The sequence below is a fragment of the Dreissena polymorpha genome, chromosome 10, assembly GCF_020536995.1.
Source record: "Dreissena polymorpha isolate Duluth1 chromosome 10, UMN_Dpol_1.0, whole genome shotgun sequence".
NCBI classification, from domain to species: domain Eukaryota; kingdom Metazoa; phylum Mollusca; class Bivalvia; order Myida; family Dreissenidae; genus Dreissena; species Dreissena polymorpha.
In genome coordinates, this window is record NC_068364.1 from 84576755 (window position 1) to 84596733 (window position 19979).

Consider the following 19979-nt stretch of genomic DNA (forward strand, 5'->3'; position numbering starts at 1 on the left):
ATGGGAGAAAAAAAATCCCATGGGATTTTTTCTTATTTTGCGAGATTTATTCATGAAACTTCCAGAAACATCATATTTTGTGAAATGATGAACATACTACGATATTTAAATGCGTTTAGTCGTGATTGAAAAAAATAAAAAAAAACATGGGATTTTTTTCACCCATGGGATTTTTTTCACCCATGGGATTTTTCCCATGGGATTTTTTTCCAATGGGATTATTCAGTTTCGTAAGCCGAATAAGTTTCTTAATGCGAAAAACAACAATAAAGGAAATAATAATTATAATTATAAATAATAAATTGAATAATATAAATAACATGAATATTTTTAAAATAAGTTACAATTAAAGGTTTATGCTAGTAGAACTTATCATTTCTTGTTCGAGCAGATGGTTGAGTCCAATTGGTGAGTATGCCAGCTTAGAACCAGTATAAATGCATCGCAGACAGACAACGCTGTCATACTGTACACACCGCTGAGTAACAATCTTTATTACATTTCATTTTTCAACAGAAAATAAACTCCGTAGTATAATTGATCTTATATATGCCCTCTGCTTTTGAAAGCGTTCAACATATTAACATAACAATAAGTCCATGCACAAAACTATGTGCAAATTCCATTCAAAGCTATATACACATTATAAAGGTCAGATGATCCGCGTCATGCGAAAATGGGTCTTATGTCATATGCGGCCAAAGTTGGTCCATCCTAGCTTGTCCAACCGCGCAGTCTGGTCAGGTTCTACGCTGACTGATATATAAAGTCAAGCCATGATTCGTGGTCTCATATCCAAACTCGGAAACGACGGCACCGAGACGGGCGCTCGAACTTTGCGGATGCGCGTTATATGTAATATATAATAGCGCGATTTGTTTTTTCTTGCCTCAAATTAGTAAGCCCAATCAGCGTTTTATTGTGTTCTTTGCTTCTACTATTTACAAGAACTTCAACCGATACGAACATCAAAATTGTCAAGTGTTTTGCGAACATATCTATTTACAACACGTCGTTTAACATCATAATGTTGACGTGGTGTGTACAAGCTACACATTATTTCACGATGATTATACACAATTTCCTTCAAAGTTTAACCTCGGTTATAATGAACACAGTATTATGCATTTTTTTTACATATCGATGTATTTTACGTACAATTGATAATGTATCAGACTACAACGGTTTAACTCACAAAATGCATTAAACCTTTGATCCCTTGATGTGTATACAAATGGAATTCCATACCACAATATTTTAACTTCCTTTTACAGAATACTATTTGTAAACGTGTGAATAGTGTGTTTATATCTAATATAACACCCTGAAGTACATGTAGTGATTACCAAGTAGAGGTGGTGTCTAAGTCTTAGTCTAAGTTCTACTGCACCATAGTATTATTTGCCATGTATCATACGAATATTTAATAATAATTAATATACTACTTTTATTAAAATAATAATTAATAATAATTTAAATAATACGTAATAATAATTCATATACAAATATTAAATATTATCACATATTTCATAACGTAACTTTGGTGGCATATATGTTTCAACAGCGGCCCGGCATATTCCAGTGACACACCGAAGAGGATTTGATAATATGTGTCGTGTTCTGAAAAAACTGGGCATAATGCTTGTGCGTAAAAAGTCATCCCAGATAAGCCTGTGCAGTTCGCACAGGCTAATCAAGGACGACAATTTCCGCTTTTATGGAATTTTTCGTTTAAATGATGTCTCTTCTTAGCGAAAATCCAGTTAAGGCGGAAAGTGTCGTCCTGGATTAGCCTGTGCGAACTGCACAGGCTAATCTGGGACGACACTTTACGCACATGCATTTTGTCCAGTTTTTTATAACGCGACACATATATGAGAGCTATTGCGTTTGTGTTGGTATTACAATGAATATTTTTGGATACGTTTAAAGCACTGGTCTTTGAACCATATTACGTATTTGTCTGCCCCAAACCCTCAGCTTGATATATGCTATTGTAATAATTCGGGTAATACTGAATAAACCGCGCTACACCGCTGCAAAATATCTAAATCCATACGATGCGACATTCATGACGTCAATGGAAAACCCGAACAAAAACCTATAACTCACTTCTTTAGATTTCGCTTTAGGTCGTATGGCGTACCAAAGGGGTCGAAACTGTTACTTCTGCTGCAGCAGAAGTTAAAGTTTCGACCCCTTTGGTGCGTCATAAAGACGCATGGATTGTCAAGTAACATAGATGTGAATCAAAGGTATTTATTTTAATAAGTGTAAATATATAATGATTATTTAAAATTTTATCTTATGAAACATGAAGAAACATTAGGTAGAACTAAGCCTTCATTTTGGAGAATTGGTCAATTTGTTTCATTATAATATGTGTTCTGTAGTCATTTAAAATTATACAATTATCTAGTACGCTTTAACGCTTTAATTAAGTAAAAACGGCCACCGGAAAAACTTTGCGAAACCGAAATTTCGCAAACTTAAGTACCCTTTTTCTTAAAGATTTGCTACTTTGAGACATAGTATGCGATAAAAGTCTTATCGTTGATTCATAATTGGTTATTTTCACTCAAAAAACGCGTTTTCTTCACTATGAAATTTATCAGCAAAGTTGGGTTCCCATGGGATTTTTGCATTTTCCCATGGGATTTTCGATTTTCCCATGGGATTTTTTCTCCCATGGGATTTTTTTTCTTCCATAATTTGCAAATGGGAGAAAAATCCCATGGGATTTTGAACATTTTAAAAAACGTGTTTTATTTGCGTTTGCAAGTATTTTTACGTTATTTAAGAACTGTATATTGGTTTTATGCCAATTATATATAAAAATATGTAGTAATAAAAAAATCCCATTTTAAAATGGGAGAAAAAAATCCCATGGGTATTTTTTCTTATTTTGAGAGATTTATTCATGAAACTTTCAGAAACATCATATTTTATGAAATGATGAACAACTACGATATTTTAATGCGTTTAGTCGTGTTTAAAAAAAAACAAAAATCCCATGGGATTTTTAAATCCCATGGGATTTTTAAATCCCATGGGATTTTTTGTCCCATGGGGATTTTTTTTCCAATGGGATTTTTCAGTTTCGTAAGCCGAATAAGTTTCTTAATGCGAAAAACAACAATAAAGGAAATAATATTTATAATTTTGAATAATAAATTGAATAATATAAATAACATGAATATTTTTTAAATGAGTTACAATTAAAGGTTTATGCTAGTAGAACTTATCATTTCTTGTTCGAGCAGATGGTTGAGTCCAATTGGTGAGTATGCCAGCTTAGAACCAGTATAAATGCATCGCAGACAGACAACGCTGTCATACTGTAAACACCGCTGAGTAACAATCTTTATTGCATTTCATTTTGCAACAGAAAATGAACTCCGTAGTATAATTGATCGTATATATGCCCTCTGCTTTTGAAAGCGTGCAACACATTAACATAACAATAAGTCCATGCCATAAACTATGTGCAAATTCCATTCAAAGCTATATACACATAATAAAGGTCAGATGACCCGCGTCATGCGAAAATGGGTCTTATGTCATATGCGGCCAAAGTTGGTCCATCCTAGCTTGTCCAACCGCGCAGTCTGGTCAGGTTCTACGCTGACTGATATATAAAGTCAAGCCATGATTCGTGGTCTCATATCCAAACTCGGTAGCTCCTGTGCGAAACTTTCACCGGAAACGACGGCACCGAGACGGGCGCTCGAACTTTGCGGATGCGCGTTATATGTTATATATAATAGCGCGATGTGTTTTTCTTGCCTCAAATTAGCCCAATCAGCGTTTTATTGTGTTCTTTGCTTCTGCTATTAACAAGAACTTCAACCGATACGAACATGAATTTTATTTTAATATGTTTATTTAATGCTCGGAAAACTCATTGTATATTTAGACTACTACTTATAACATCTGTTTTCGGCATATAAATTGTTATTCCAAACCAGATTTTACGCACTTTACTGTACAAAATACCGTAAGGGCCACCGTGGTTACTCATTAAAATCCAGAGGGCGAGAATGCGAGAACGCGAAAGTACGATGACGACAGTGCGATAATACGATGGCGACAATGCGTTCGTACGATTGCGAAAACGCGCTAGTACGATGACGACAATGCGACAGTGCGACAATACAATGGCGGCAGTGCGATAGTACGGGGGCGACAATGCGATAGTCATATCGTACTGTCGCCGTGGTATCATCGCAATGTCGCCATCGTTCTATCGCATTGTCGCCATCGTATTGTCGCACTGTCGCCATCGCATTTTCGAATTGCCGCCATCATACTATCGCGTTATCGCATTGGCACCATCGTACTATCACACTGTCGGCTATTGCCATCGTATTGTCGCACTGTCGTCATCGTATTTTCGCACTGTCGTCATCGTATTATCGCACTATCGAACTGTAGTATTGTCGCCATCGTACTATCTCACTGTCGCCATCGTATTGTCGCACTGTCGTCATCGCACTGTCTGATTGTCGTCATCGTATTATCGCGTTCTCGCATTGTCGCCATCGTACTATTGCATTGTCGCCATCGTATTGTCACCCTGTCATCATCGTATTGTCACATTGTCGCCATCGTACTATCGCGTTCTCGCGTTCTCGCCCTCTGGATTTTAATTTGTAACCACGATCGCACTAACGGTATTCCGTAATACTAAAGCACAGTATGATTAGGTCACTCCCAATGCTCAAATCTCTATGTCTATTTTAGTAACAACACATGTCTATGGAAGGATATTTAGGTAAAAGTTACATCATTCGTGGTGAATATTTACATTATGACTGATGCTTATTCTAATTTGCTTTATGACAATTCCAACATGCTTGTTGTCTATTCGTTTATACTTGATGATTGCTATAACATTACACCATTCATGATGAATATTTACATTATGCGTGATGTTTATTCTAACATGCTTCATGACAGTTCCAACATGCTTGTTCTCTATCGGTTATACTTGATGATTGTTTCAACATGCTTGGTGACTATCCAATGTTTGTGTGTTCATTATTCCTGAAACCAGTCATAATCGGTTTTGCCACTAAGCGTCATTAACAACGGCAGTTAGCAACAGGCAGTAAGCAGAATGCAAGTTACTAAATTATGACAACAGGTGGCGCGCGTTTATTTTCGGTCTGATCGATCACAACTGGGTCAAGCGAATTATGTATAGCTTTATTTCTTAAAATTTGACCCAGCATGTGTAGAAATATAACAATATATATACATTTCCTAAAAGGAAATTCATTTCTGCGTTGAATAAGACCGGGTCATGAAAATCGCTGCAAAATTAATTTAGTAATGGCTGCTCAAAACGATGCACCCCGTTTTCGGATGATTTCGAGTTGGATACCTTGTTATATATATAACGATAGTGATGTTTTTTTATAGAAAATTTGATTTTTCGTTTTAATATGATTATTTATCATTCAAAAAGATGTTTTCACTAATTATTATCATAGCCACACGCTAACCACCTGTGTGTCCAGCACGTGTGCCGGGAGAACAGGGCTTAATGTATTTTTTTGTTAAGCTCTATAATATTTATATCCAATCTGTATGAAAAAATGTCGGTGAACATTATTCCGGTGTTAATTTTTGAAAATATTGAGGCATTCGTTAATTATAGATCTAAAACGGAACATTAATCCGCAAAAAAAACACCGGGCATATTGCATATTAGATCGGACACATGAAATTATTTCGAAAGAAAGCAATAACAGTTTCAATTCTACATGAGTAAGTCTCGCTGTGCACGATTACGCTCTTACTGCTCGTATATATTTGACTCTTGGCAAATACCTAGTGTTTTATTTTGCTTAATCTAAATTATAATCTAAATACAGCATGACCAACAGCTCTTTCATATGTGAAAGAGATTGACACGAAATACCTACCCATCTATAATAAAGTTTATATGTGCACTTTAATATTATAGTTTTATAGCATTTTATGTGGTGCAATATAAAAGTACTCTAGTAAATTTGAAATTATGTAATCGATTTCCTCTCAACATACATGCAGAGTTCCAGATAACTTTTTCAGCAAAATCTTGGTTTACACTATATAATAATCCAGCCTTAAAGTCTATTATTAATTCTTTTTTTTTCAGGTAAATATAATTTTTGGCACATCCGCATTTAGGTTTATAGTCTTAGAAGAGCTCATGACAATTGCCTGGTTACAGCAGACTTTTTGCGATAAAAGGACCAGATAATGGAAAACGTTCGGCTTTTCGACTGTTGTAAAGATGGTCTGTTATTCATAATAACGTTAAAGTGCTGTTGATTTCATAATTGTAATGAGGGCCTAGACGAGTGGGAACTCATTGATAAAATGTTTACATTATATGCATTGATATTGAGTTTTACGCATGATCACACATTTTGAATTCTTATTTTATTTTTCCAATGTGTAACCGTACGCACAGAATTTAATTCTACTTTTTTACTAAATTTAATTCAATTTTTTACGACTTTAAGCGTCTTATCTGGAGCTCTGCATACATGCATTAGTAGCATATATTGAAATATATCCATAGACTTTCTTTGGTTATTGAAGGTAAATTACTGTACAAAAATTATGGTTATTCATTAACCAAAAAAAAGTTAAGTCTACAAACACGCGGTTAATTTCGGTTCAGTAGCAAATATCTTACAAAGGTGCGCAACTTCTCCTATAACATAAAATTTCCGTTATACGCCGTAAATTTCCGTAGTCCTCCGTAGCATTTCGGAATGACTGTCAATTGACATCATTGTATCATGCATGATAGTATGTTGCTTTGTGCTTGGGTGAAACTCACATCTTACCATCGCGTTAATTTATTAAACGCATTAATATTTGATTCCATTATGCACTGCGCCTATTGCACAAGTCTCTCTGCACAAACCAACATACACATATGCAGCATGCAATTAACGAACAAGAATGTTGCATCTGTACACATGCATGATACCATTAAGAAGAATGTAAATAGACATTGGACATCAGGCAAGATGTAAGTGTCATCAAGCATGAAAAGATGTCTACATACTAATTGAAAGTACCATCAAGAATCATGACACAGTCACAAAGAAGGATGTAATTTTTACCTAAATACCCTTCCATATTTGTCGGCACTGTGTGTTTGCTTAATTTTACTGAAGAACGTCTACTGGTAAATCTTACAAAAAAAGTGATAAATAAGACTGAGTAGCAATTTTTTCGGCGTTGCTGTTTAACGTCAAATTTGGCCTTTCAACGAACTTCTTAAAAGCCCATTGAAGTTTAATAAAGAAGTTTCCCGCTTGTAGGTCCGAATGAATTAAATCAAATTTTGCAATCGGCAATTTGATAGAAATCCCCATAAAACATTGCACATAGCTTTCTGAAATAAACAGGCCACATTAAACGCATTCACGATATCCAACAGCTCTCTTTGCAAAGACCTATCTAGTGTTTCTTGGCCGTGTAAGATCTATAATTAGAACATCGTCACCTAAACATCTACTAATAGAAGAGCATATTTTGGGGAAACAAATTCAATAAGAGTATAAAACGTCCACGATCAATAATGTGTAGTTTGTTAAAGATATCACGGCAGTAAAAACATAGCACTTTAAAGAGACCACAATCTGGTACATTTGGTCAATTGTTGCGTCCGTGGCGGACAATACATTTTTAAAAAGAAAGCGTACAAAAAAAGCAAACACAATGTTCTTCGTAAGCTTGTTTTAATCTTAAAAACACATAATCGACAGTCATTCCAGTCAAATACAATACTAACAGTCAGCACTCTAGAGATCAAAATTGCGGATATAAATATTTAATTCAGGGATATCAAGTGTATCAAGTTCGAATTCCGGAAAAAATAGCCGGTAGTCTGGGGCATTAGGTCCCTTACAGGGATAAAAGGTAAATCCCCGCCCGAGCCGTAGCTAATTGATTTATTGTAGTCTTTATAGTTGCAATTTCTGGTGATTACAATGCGGATATTTGCAACATGTCGAAGATTTTCGGAAAGTAGCGAAGAGGTTTTCGTCAGTTAATATTCATGTCCGTGCCGGTCGCTAACTTATCAGAATCAATAAAAAAGAACCAGGAAAAATCGGTACCGATCGCAAATTTCCGGAATTCCGATAAAGCTTCAACATTATTTGTTCTCAAATGATCGCGTACTCGAACGAATCTGTCCCTACGCCTCCAACTCCCTTTAAATCTCATCGGACGTACATTGATCTCAAAATCTATCCTTGACGACTCAAATCATATTTCCTGAATAGTTTGGCCTATTGACGTCCCTGTAATTATAACAATGGTCTTTTGGATAAACACCGCTAAGTTGTTGCAATATAATAACCGTTTAAAATAGTTACCGGTTTTCATTTAATAAAATGATTAAGTCATATTCGAGATTTCAGCGATTGCCAATATTTTGCTTTCGTTTCTCATAAGCATATGGTGCTTGGTATATGCTATTGACTCCTATGTAGATTGCAAATATTACATAACCCTTACAGCGGCCGAGCGCAGATATCTGCACTTGGCCGCTAAAAAGAAAAATCTTTGCGCATTAATTTAATTCAAATCTCATTATCATAATCAAAATCATCATCATCGTCGTCGTCGTCACTACTACCACCACCACCATCATCATCATCATCTTCTTCTTCTTCTTCTTCCTCCTCCTCATCATCATCATCATTAACAACAACAGCAACACAAACTTAACATCATCATCAAACAACAATAAACATCGGTAGCATACAATGTGCTTCATCAACCATACATAATTATATGCGTTAAAACACCATAATAGAACAGCATGAATGAAGCTGTCTATTACTCTTTTATATTTCCTATACCAATATTTTTTTTCGTTAATTGAAGGACTAGTTGAAATCTTCTATAAAAGCCCTCCCCCCCCCCAAATAAAAAAAATAAAACATAATAATAATAACCCTAGCAAACAACAATAAACATAGGTTAGTTAGTATACACTGTGCTTTAGCAACCATGCATAATGAATGTTTATGACTTCGGACCGTTGTGATCAAATTTAAAAAAGCAAGATGGTATGTATGCGGCACACAACACATAGATAATTATAGTTTTATACCTTAAACGTAGTTCATCAAAATAAAGATAAGTTATTATCTATGTAATACTTAAATTAGGTTTATAACGTATGCATATTTGTCTAAAACTTGTGAAATGTGATTCGTAAGCCGACGACAACATTATCATTCGGACCCTTCTCCCCACCTAACAATCGAGATTAAACACCTGTGGAGATCCCGATCTTATCAATGAATAAACCGGTTCAATGATGTCAAGTCAAATAAAACGTACTATTACTATCCAAATAAATATCTATCAAAAAATGTAAATTGATATACCTACTTAACTAAAACTAAACTTAAACGATTAGCAAGAAAAATATATAAAGAAGAAGCAGGCAAAGTAGACAAATTAATTGTAACATATGTTTTCTCAGTCTCCCACTGTTGAACAATATAAATAGTATTTATCGCCACCCCAAAAGGGATCTTTATCACACGTTTGGCTCAACTAATATATAATTGTGACAGGACAAACTGTCAACAAATACCTTGTTAATGTTTTATACATAACTCCAATCAAAGGTTAACTTCCAAGGAAACTGCGGCATGTTAAAACTGTTGATTATGACAAAATGTTGTTTAGTATAAATCAGTACAATAGCGTCTGTTATGTGGCCTATACTAATCCAGTTAAATAAAACTTTAATCGCAGAAAAGTTTAGATTCTTTACACCTTTAAAGGGGCCTTTTCACAGATTTTGGCATTTTTTTTAACTTATTCATTAAATGCTTTATATTGATAAATGTAAACATTGGATCATAAAAGCTCCAGTAAAAAATCAAGAAAAAAAAGAAAAAAAAAGGAAATGAACATTGCCCGGAGCAGGGTTTGAACCAGTGACCCCTGGAGTCCTGGCAGAGTCCTGTAGTATAAACGCTTAAGCCTACTGAGCCATTCCGCCGAGTACACATTCTCGACGTATTTTATACCTTATATAAGCAATCTTCGTAGTTTCACAAAATTTAACGACAAAAACAGAACTCTCCAAATTATTCAATCGTTTCGCGTTGCAACGCTTTATAATTTTTAGGTTTTAAAATCGTCAAAAGATGCATATAATGGCTATATTAGAGCATGGTTAATGTTCAGTATTACTGTTTCCTCACAAATATCATAACTAAAACGAAAACTTACGAATCTGAAAAACTTTTTTCAATTTTGTCAATTTACCAAAGCGTGAAAAGATCCCTTTAAGAAAATATATATAACAGTTCTTTCCTGTTTTAACAAAATGATACATTAAAAATAAATTATGAAGCATCGCTAGCAATATTAGAAAGAGAAGTAGAAGGAGAATTATTATCAATAGTAGCAGTAGCAGCAGCAGCAGCAGCAGTAGCAGCAGCAGCAGCAGCAGTAGCAGTAGCAGAATCAGTAGCAGTAGCAGTAGCAGTAGCACTAGCAGTAGCACTAGCAGTAGCAGTAGAAGTAGCAGTATCAGTAGCCGTATCAGTAGCAGTAACAGTAGCAGTAGCAACAGCAGCAGAAGCAGCAGCAGCAGCAGTAGCAGTAGCACTATCAGTAGCAACATTAGCAGCGGAAGTGGCAGCGGCAGTGGCAGTGGCAGTAGCAGTGGCAGTAGCAGTAGCACTATCAGTAGCAGCAGCAGCAGCACTGGCAGCGGCAGTTGCAGCGGCAGTGGCAGTGGCAGCGGCAGTGGCAGCGGCAGTGGCAGTGGCAGTGGCAGTGGCAGCGGCAGCGGCAGCAGTAGCAGTAGCAGTAAGAGTAGCCGAAGCAGTAGCAGTAGCATCTTTTTGCTTTTTTGTTTTAGAAGTGTTTGTCGTATAAGAAGAACGCAAGGAAGACAAATTAATTGTAACATGTGTTATCTTAGTCTCCGTTGTAGTAGTATTTGTTGTATCTACACAGCCATTTTTCAGTCACCTGAGAGACATGTTTTTATAAGAGATTTAATTGTGGACCAATACATCGTGTATTAATATCAGTGTACCCACTGGGACACCACATGGGGCGAGGATTAACAGATAAACTAGGCCTTCAATTAATTATGCGCCTAGAGGCAAACAATACTATAACTTACTGATAATTTTAGGATTGGGATGTGTTTGTATCTTATTTGAAATTAGCTAGCTTAATTCAAAAACTAATTATAGCCTCAATATTATCACAAGAACATCATCACATATTCATTGTGCAATATATAATCATATCACCATCACAATATGCCAGAGCGTTAGTATTTATTGTGCATACATATCCTACAGCAACATTTACAAAACTTATTACAAACCAACCGCTCAAGCTTTAATTAAGATTGATTTCAATTTATATTATGACATACATTAAAGATCACTGTCAATTAATTAAAAAATAGCTTGATGCTTCGTACTCAGCGATTTAAATAAAAGAAACGTTGCGTACACATTAATTGGGGTTAATAAAAAAAGTCTGCAATTAAAATAATCAAATTTAAATAATACTAGATTTAGTTTCAAATTGTCGCTCAAAAAATGTATCAGTTATATCAGTTACTAGGGAATCGGTTTGTTTAATCTCCGCAATCCAATAATAATTATGGTGTTTGTATGACACATTAATAGCTATTCGTCATTGAATGTATGATACTCATAAAAATATTGAAACAATAACCACAACAACAACAACATATGTGATTATGTATATATCTTCTTCAGATACTCTGTGTCATACTTTCAAAATTATCCTCATAAGATTCATAATAATAAAATAAACACTATTGCAATCTTAGTAAAAACCAACTTAGCCGTTATGCTAATGATTTTATGTTCAGTATGCGTGTACATTTCAATATTATATAACAACGAGTGTTCACAAATACCTATGTTTAATAAATATTAAAAACATGAGAACCAATGAAGGTATTTCATTTTAATAGACTAGTTTTACCGTGTGTGTACATTCATATAAAATCTTTTGAAAATCACACGTGAGATAATGTCTTTAGGTTTTGCTATTTCTAATCGATTTAAACACCATAAAACCACCGTATTTCCTCTTACATTCTAAATTTTCTTACATTTCCTTTTTAAGCCAAAATATTTATGTTTTCATGATTCTAAATTTTCGGACATACGGATTTTAGTACAGTCAGTTAAACAGCGCTATTTTATCAGATTTTGACCCTGTTTTTGCTTATCTAATGACCCTTCGGTCATGCATTTTTACAACCGGATTAAAGTAATAAAACAGAATCATGCCTAAGGGCAATCGACCATTACATTTGCGTACTTGGGTAAATTACCTTGTAAACCTCTAATAAGCAATGGTTCCTTCCAACAGCGTTTGAAATGATATCGTATTAAGAAAGCCAAACGTTTATTGTTTTTACTGTTTATATATTATTTCAGTTGATTGCAAAGCTGTTAAGTTGTATTTTTAAAGTAAAGAACGAAGGGAACAACACAATAAAATTATGTACACTGATGTATTATTTCTACTTCAATTAAATAATTGACAAACACACATAACACACTTGTCTCTAAATATTTTTCGTATTTAAATTTTCCAACACGAAAAACAATATCTTAAAGTGAACGGAAACTTATAATTATTACGGCATATAGTAAAAGCAGAGTTGTCTGAACCATAAGTAAAATAAAAACTAAAAAATGACACAGCTTATTTTTCCCTCAAGTGTTAATGATAATATGGATAAACAATTAAAAATACATAAAGTCAATTGTGTTGATTACTCGTTATTGAAATATTGCAATGCCAATTATAAGACATCTGATTAAAAACAAAATGTATGGTGGAATACCTAATCTGGAAATACAAACTAATGATACTATTAATGCAACAACAACAATCACATCTTTTCAAGCGCAATCAGAAAACTGCTACAGCTTTGTATTAACAAAATTTATATTTCATTGTTTATTTGTTTATGATCACAAGGATTGTTTGGATAACAGAGTGTGTCTAGATATACCGGTACCCTTAAAAATATTTTTATGAATTGCAATAAGCGTAGAAATTAAACAGGCCCTAATACAGACACCATTTTTATCGGAATGCGATTATAGTTTCAATAGCAACTCGTAACGCTTTTTGGATTGAATGTGTAATGACTACTTTTAGCGACAAATTGACTTGGTCAAATACTGCATCTTAAACGGATAAATAAAATTGAAACCATTTATTTTCAATATTATCAACATTATTATTTAGTTATTAATACATTAAGCAGCAAACTCTATTAATCAAAAAGATTTGATATAACATCCGAATTCACTGCAAAAATGAGCTGAGCGATAGGTTTTACGGTTGTTGAAATTGTTCATGATGAGAATGACGATGACGACGATGATGACGATGACGACGACGAGGAGGAGAACAACGACGATAACAATGACGATGATGATGATGATGATGATGACACTGATGATGATGATCACGACGATGACGACCATAACGATGTTGTTGGTGATAGTGACGATAATGCTGCTGCTGTTGCTGATGACGATGCTGCTGCTGATGATGCGGTGGAGGAGGAGGAGCAGGACGAGGACGAGGGCGACGACGACGACGACGACGACGACGATGATGATGATGATGATGATGATGATGATGATGATGATGATGATGATGATGATGATGATGATGATGATGATGATGATGACGATGATGATGACGATGATGATGACGATGATGATGATGATGATGATGATGATGATGATGATGATGATGATGATGATGATGATGATGATGATGATGATGATGATGATGATGATGATAATGATGATGATGATGATAATGATGAGATGATGATTATGTTGATGATGATGATCATGATAACGTTGATAACGATGATGTTGATGAAAATAACGATACTGTAAGTAGTAAATTAACTCATTAATTGTTATTATAATACACAAGCACATGCTAATGGATCTGTATCCGCAAGGCGGTCAAATGAAAACTCACTTGGTATAAATATGAAAAATTGAATCAAAATATCATAATGCGGAGTGTTAAAATGTGTTCAAATCTAGCGAAATTGTTGCAGTACTTTTCTACCGAAACCAATGCTTAGCCCAGTTATTTTAAAAATAATTTCAAAATACCACGATACACGTCAATTGGCTAACAAATACATTTGTAAGTTTAACCTAACTCAAAAACAGTATTTATTGAAGACAGGGCGTCAACAATGTCCGAGTTTCTTCAACGTAGCTTAAGTACCTAAAGTACCTTTCCGTTTGATTTATCGCAGGATCCTGGGTCCGCACCCACAGTCTTTTAAAGTGTCTGCATTAAAAAGATAATAATTGTTGTTTGTAATAATCTTTGACAGCTCATAAAAACATGTAAATCCTCAATTCGTAGAGTTTCAGTATGATTTCATTTATTTAAAAAATAAAGACGGTTAACATATTTTATACACACATATATTAGTAGCTATACGCCATATAACATAGGACATAATGTATATTATAAATCAAAGCGCTGAAGGCACTTTAGTTGTTCGCTGTTGTCGTCCTTGATTAGCTTGTTCGCATTGCATATGCTTATCATTGTGCACAGGCTAATCTTATTTGACGTGCATTAAGCCTCGTTTTCCATGAAAGCAGCCAATATGTGCATATTTTAATGATAAACACTAGACTGGCCAATGGCGTTTACAAGCTGGTATATACATTCACTGCTAGAGCAGAATCATTTGTCGTCTGCTGCAGACAGGCAGTGGTAATCGTTCCTAGCAGAGTGAGTTGTGGTTTCTTGCCGTACTTAAGTCTTCTAAGCACCTACTGATTTGCATTTATTACCCATTCTCTTGAAACGCCGACTAATAAAGTGCGATAAACCGCCTTTAAGCACTTGGCACATTAACAAATAAGAACATTCCACACCTAACCGAGAACCGACGTCTTTAATCGCGAAAACTATTACCAGAAATTGAATACCGCCAGAAACAACAATGAGCTCACTTCGATTAAATATAAATACACTATATTCATTGCGTCCTAAGCAATCAAACATATCAACCGAAAATACCAGCGAATACAGTATTATATATGACATCGGTCTTATATATCGCCTCAGACATGCGAGAGCGCCACGATGAGTGAAGAGTGTGTGTATGAGAGTTTGTTTACAGGTCCTACTGGCCTCTTCACGAGATTTGTGTAGCCCGACCTGAATGATGAATGAAATGGATGTAGTAACACTTATATGAACACGATATATCCGTACCAATATCCATGTGAGCATATACTAATAATAATTAATTTTTTAATCGCCATAAGCTTGAAATAAACGTAAATAGATACAACAAAGACCAATTCGGAGACTTTAAAATTTTTAAATTACCTCCCCTGCAATAGAAAATATATATGGAGACTCGCATTCTATGGAATATCAAAATCTCAATATATCTTTCTCCGAAATTTTTTTCTGGTAAAAATCATCTTAAATTTAGCTGTATATTCGTATGTAATTAATTAAACAAGAGTTATAAAAAGGCATCGCAAAAAATATCGCGTTTTACTTGAATAAGTTACCTCCCTTAAGCCTATCGGAATATCAAAAATACGTATATAAACAAAACGCGTTCCTTGCATAAGTGATAATAAAGCGCGTGCCCGTGCCACTCGTCCTCCAAATACTTACTAAATATAGTACAACGTATCTACAATCATTGCGACTAACTCATACCTCAGAAAATAAGTAACCAGGATAAATATACGTTTAGGTAATTAAGATATAAAGCATACATATAAAAATTTACATGTTCCCTGTCTGCCGAACCCGATCCATGGACTATAGCCACAAGAGGTTTCTATGTACCTATGTAGCCGGATTGCGCCCTCAGAGCGCCCAACACCGACACAGATCACGCTACTCTCCGGTCAAACACAATACTACATAGGACTGCTGCCTTTGTCACCATATTATCAGAATCATTAACGTGCAAAATGGAAACTTTCAACTGTCCTTTCACTTCATACATAAGCCATTGCCGATCTTCAATGATCGCTTATTTCCGAGAGATGCATTTTATTTTTTTCAAACTTCGAATTTTGATATATGTTTAACTTATTCATTTAGAAAACATTATTTTCACTATATAAATATTGACTTTGATCCAATTATCATCTGAAAAATACGATTTCGCGATTTCTTCAAGATCGAGCGAGCCTTTTACCTGTTTACTTATATATATATATCTAATTTAAGGTTACACAGATGTAAAGTTGTCGTGGCTGAGTGGGTAAGGCGATGAAATTGAAATCTTTTGGGATTTTCCCGCGCAGGTTCGATTCCTGCCGACATCGCATACTTTTTGCGACGCGTTTTATTTCTTTTCTAACGTAATTTGATTTAATATAGCACATAAGCTATGTTAATTGTTAAATATGTTGAAAATTGTATGCACATCCTTCAATTTTAAAATTAAAACAACGTTATGGCTAAATTGATTAATTTACTGCTGAAAATACGAATGATGCATGTTGCATTTTTATTTTTATTTCAAAAAGTAAACGGTTAAATCTGTCTATTTTTTGGTATTTTTGCTGTATATAGTGTTTCTATAAAAACTTAGTTTAAAATATAACTTAAATGATACTATTTTGAATTTTATGACACTTTATGGCGCTATTCCATAGATTAAATTTGTAAAAAATAAATGTCTGTAAAAGAATACTTATTTCATCTTGTTTAAACTTTAAACACCTTTACTGCATCTGTACACACCAACTGCATGCCCATATTTGGAAATTTGAATGAATTATGGAACTTTTATATACCCCAGGGGTGAAAATAAACTGGACAAAAGCCGAGCGTGAGGGTGGTTTTGAAAAAATCGGTTTATTTTTTTTAAGCATGGAAGCTACCTACAAATTTGCATGTAGTTTAGTGAAATGATGCTGATTAGGAAAATAATTAATTAAATTATATTTGGATATGTGCCCATTAGAGGTGCGCAAGCTTAAAAAGGTAGAATACCGAAATTCCCGTTCTTACACGTTGTAGCATGGATCGGGTATTGAACACGATACACGTGTGTATTAGCACCCTACTGTAGTCCCGGCGGGGTTATCAACTGCACCAATACACCGGTAAGCAACCAGGGGAATATCATATGAAAAAAGAACTATCATGCATGTTTGATTTGTTAAAGTGTTGTCACAAAATTTCCCTAACTGCCGATGTCGGCTATAATTTCGGTATAAACATGCAAAGAAATTAACATATATATAATGTTAATGCCGATATGTTATTGGACATTTTGTATGTCAAATGTTCATTATTTGTATTAAAATTAAGACGATTGTATTGAACACGATACACGTGTGTATTAGCACCATACTGTAGTCCCGGCGGGGTTATCAACTGCACCAATACACCGGTAAGCAACCAGGGGAATATCATATGAAAAAGAACTATCATGCATGTTTGATGTTGTTTAAAGTGTGTCACTAAATTTCCCTAACTGCCGATGTCGGCTATAATTTCGGTATAAAACATGCACAGAAATTACATATATATATAATGTATTGCCGGTATGTTATTGGACATTTTGTATGTCAAATGTTCATTATTTGTATTAAAATTAAGACGATGCTTATTTGCCAGAAAGCGTTTATTTCAAATTCAAAACAAGCAATAATCATACATAATACCAAAATATAAACTAACAAAATGACAACACTCTCGCTTAACGCAACGTTCAGAAGCAACGCGCACTTAACAAAATTATTGCAACTAATGCAAGCTGTAATTAATATGTGACTACTTGCTATAAACCAGTATCATGCGAAAATTGATCTTATTTATTGTGGTTACCTCTTTGAATTTATGTTGCTGTCGACTTTTAGAATAATGTGTCAGTAAGAAATGTATTGCTTGCTCTACAACCAGCATCATGCGAAAATGGATCTTATTTATTGTAAATCCTCTTGAACTTAAGTTGTCAGTCGATTTTAGAATAATGTGTCAGTAATAATGTTTTTCTTCAGTTTCACATGTTTTTTTTAAGAAAATTTAGTGAAAGATGCAAATGTGTCTTATTTATTTTTTTCTGTGTCTTCAATGTATCTTATTTATATGTGACTGCGTGCTTATTTTTTTTTCAAGAAATGAAAGATGCAAATGTGTCTTATTTTAATTTTATCCATGTCTTAAATGTGGCTTATTTATATAAGATAAAATGATATACTGCCAGTGTCATGCAAAAAAGGATCTAATTTCTTAATATCCACATTCACGCTTTGTTCTTATTAGCACCGTCTTTAATTAGGCTATCTATTTAAAGTACAGATTACTGTGAACTTAATAATTGTGCAACGGTGATGTTGATCCATTATCGTTGTTAATTTAAAATGTAGACAACAAGTTAGCAATTAATGAAATCAGTTATTTGGAAGTAAATCTAATTTTTTTGTACAGTAGCCAGGTGGATGTGTATTGAGCGGATAAGATAGGGATCACCACAACAAGTTTCTAATACACAGTATAGACTTCCCCTATTATGTATTTGTTATTACCTGATTGGAATAAATAAAGTTGTTAAAGATCATTTCATGTGAAAAGCAGGATTTCTGACATAATTTCAATCGTTTTGCTTTTATACACAATTCATGGAACAATGAATATATTGGCGCGATGGAACACATTTATAAATCAAGCTGACAGTATAGTATCATTTTTTAATTATGTGTAATTAATTCGCATCTCTCCCTTAACTCGTTCAATGACACGTGAACTTATATCAATTATAAAACATCACGTGCATCATTAAATATTTTTTTTAATATGAAAACATATATGTTCTACATGGTTTGTTTAGTTTTTTTTCTCAACCAGAGAGACATTATAAAACATTGTTATATATAAAGCGCTTACTTTTCTACATTACATAAAGATATATCGATTTTTTTTGTAAGGTTACGTGCTTGACATATTTATAAAAAAGGCAGTGTTTATTTTTGTAATAAAATCGAAAATTGAATTTAATTTGATGCAATCCACATTGTTTAGCGGCCAAGCGCAGTATTCCGCTCTCGGCGGCCCGATGGTTGTGTATGCAATATATACAATGAAAAGCTGGGTTTCTGACATAATTTCAATCGTTTGTTGACGCGGAAGTGCTTTTTGGTGGCCCAAAATACTATTGTTCCTTTATTTAAACCTAAATCAGTATTTTTTACACTTGAAGGTTTGTACAGCGGGGATTTCGGTACCGGCGCGGGTTTATGTGCTTGTTAAGAATTACCGAAATCCCCGCTAAGAGGCAACATATATCCTGATTATGCTTTGATTAAACATTGATAACTAAATGCAAAAGTTATAGCATATTGTAAATAAGGAGCGATATCATTGTTTCATCAGATTTGTTTGGAAAATACTTTCTGAAGACTTATTATTACTATGTCATGTTATATTTACATATACTTTGTGTAACAATGTTTTAAAGTACATTTTACCTTTTTTAATTCGTACACATTTTTCACATTAATAAACTATTTAATAATGGAAAAAATATTCTGATAAGAGTGTTTAAATGATTAACACTAATATGATTGTGTACAAATCAACATTAATGCAAAGCCAAACCCAAACATAATGACATATAGACCCTTAAGGCGTAATATGGGGGATGGCGCGTAAACATGGGTGATTGCGGCTGCTCTGGGCGTACGAATGTAGCAGTACCGAAATCCCGCTAATTATTTTCCAAAAGAAGTAACCGAATGGGAGATAATACATGTCACTGGTTGCTATGAAAAAAAAACACTATAATAATTTGTTGACACTTGAAGGTTTGTACAGCAGGATTTCGGTACCGGCGCGCGCGTTTTAAGTCTAGTGTAGAATTACCGAAATCCACACTGAGA

At 34.3% G+C, this 19979-nt stretch overlaps 2 protein-coding genes across 2 annotated transcripts in view; one reads left to right on the plus strand and one right to left on the minus strand.

The window, feature by feature from the left end:
- Positions 1–19979, plus strand: part of LOC127847368 (mucin-5AC-like) — a 117631-nt gene that overhangs the window by 37828 nt on the left and 59824 nt on the right. The window lies entirely within an intron of this gene.
- The window catches only part of LOC127847369 (L-rhamnose-binding lectin ELEL-1-like), a 128530-nt gene that overhangs the window by 11046 nt on the left and 97505 nt on the right, over positions 1–19979 (minus strand). The gene's annotated exons all lie outside the window — the stretch shown is intronic.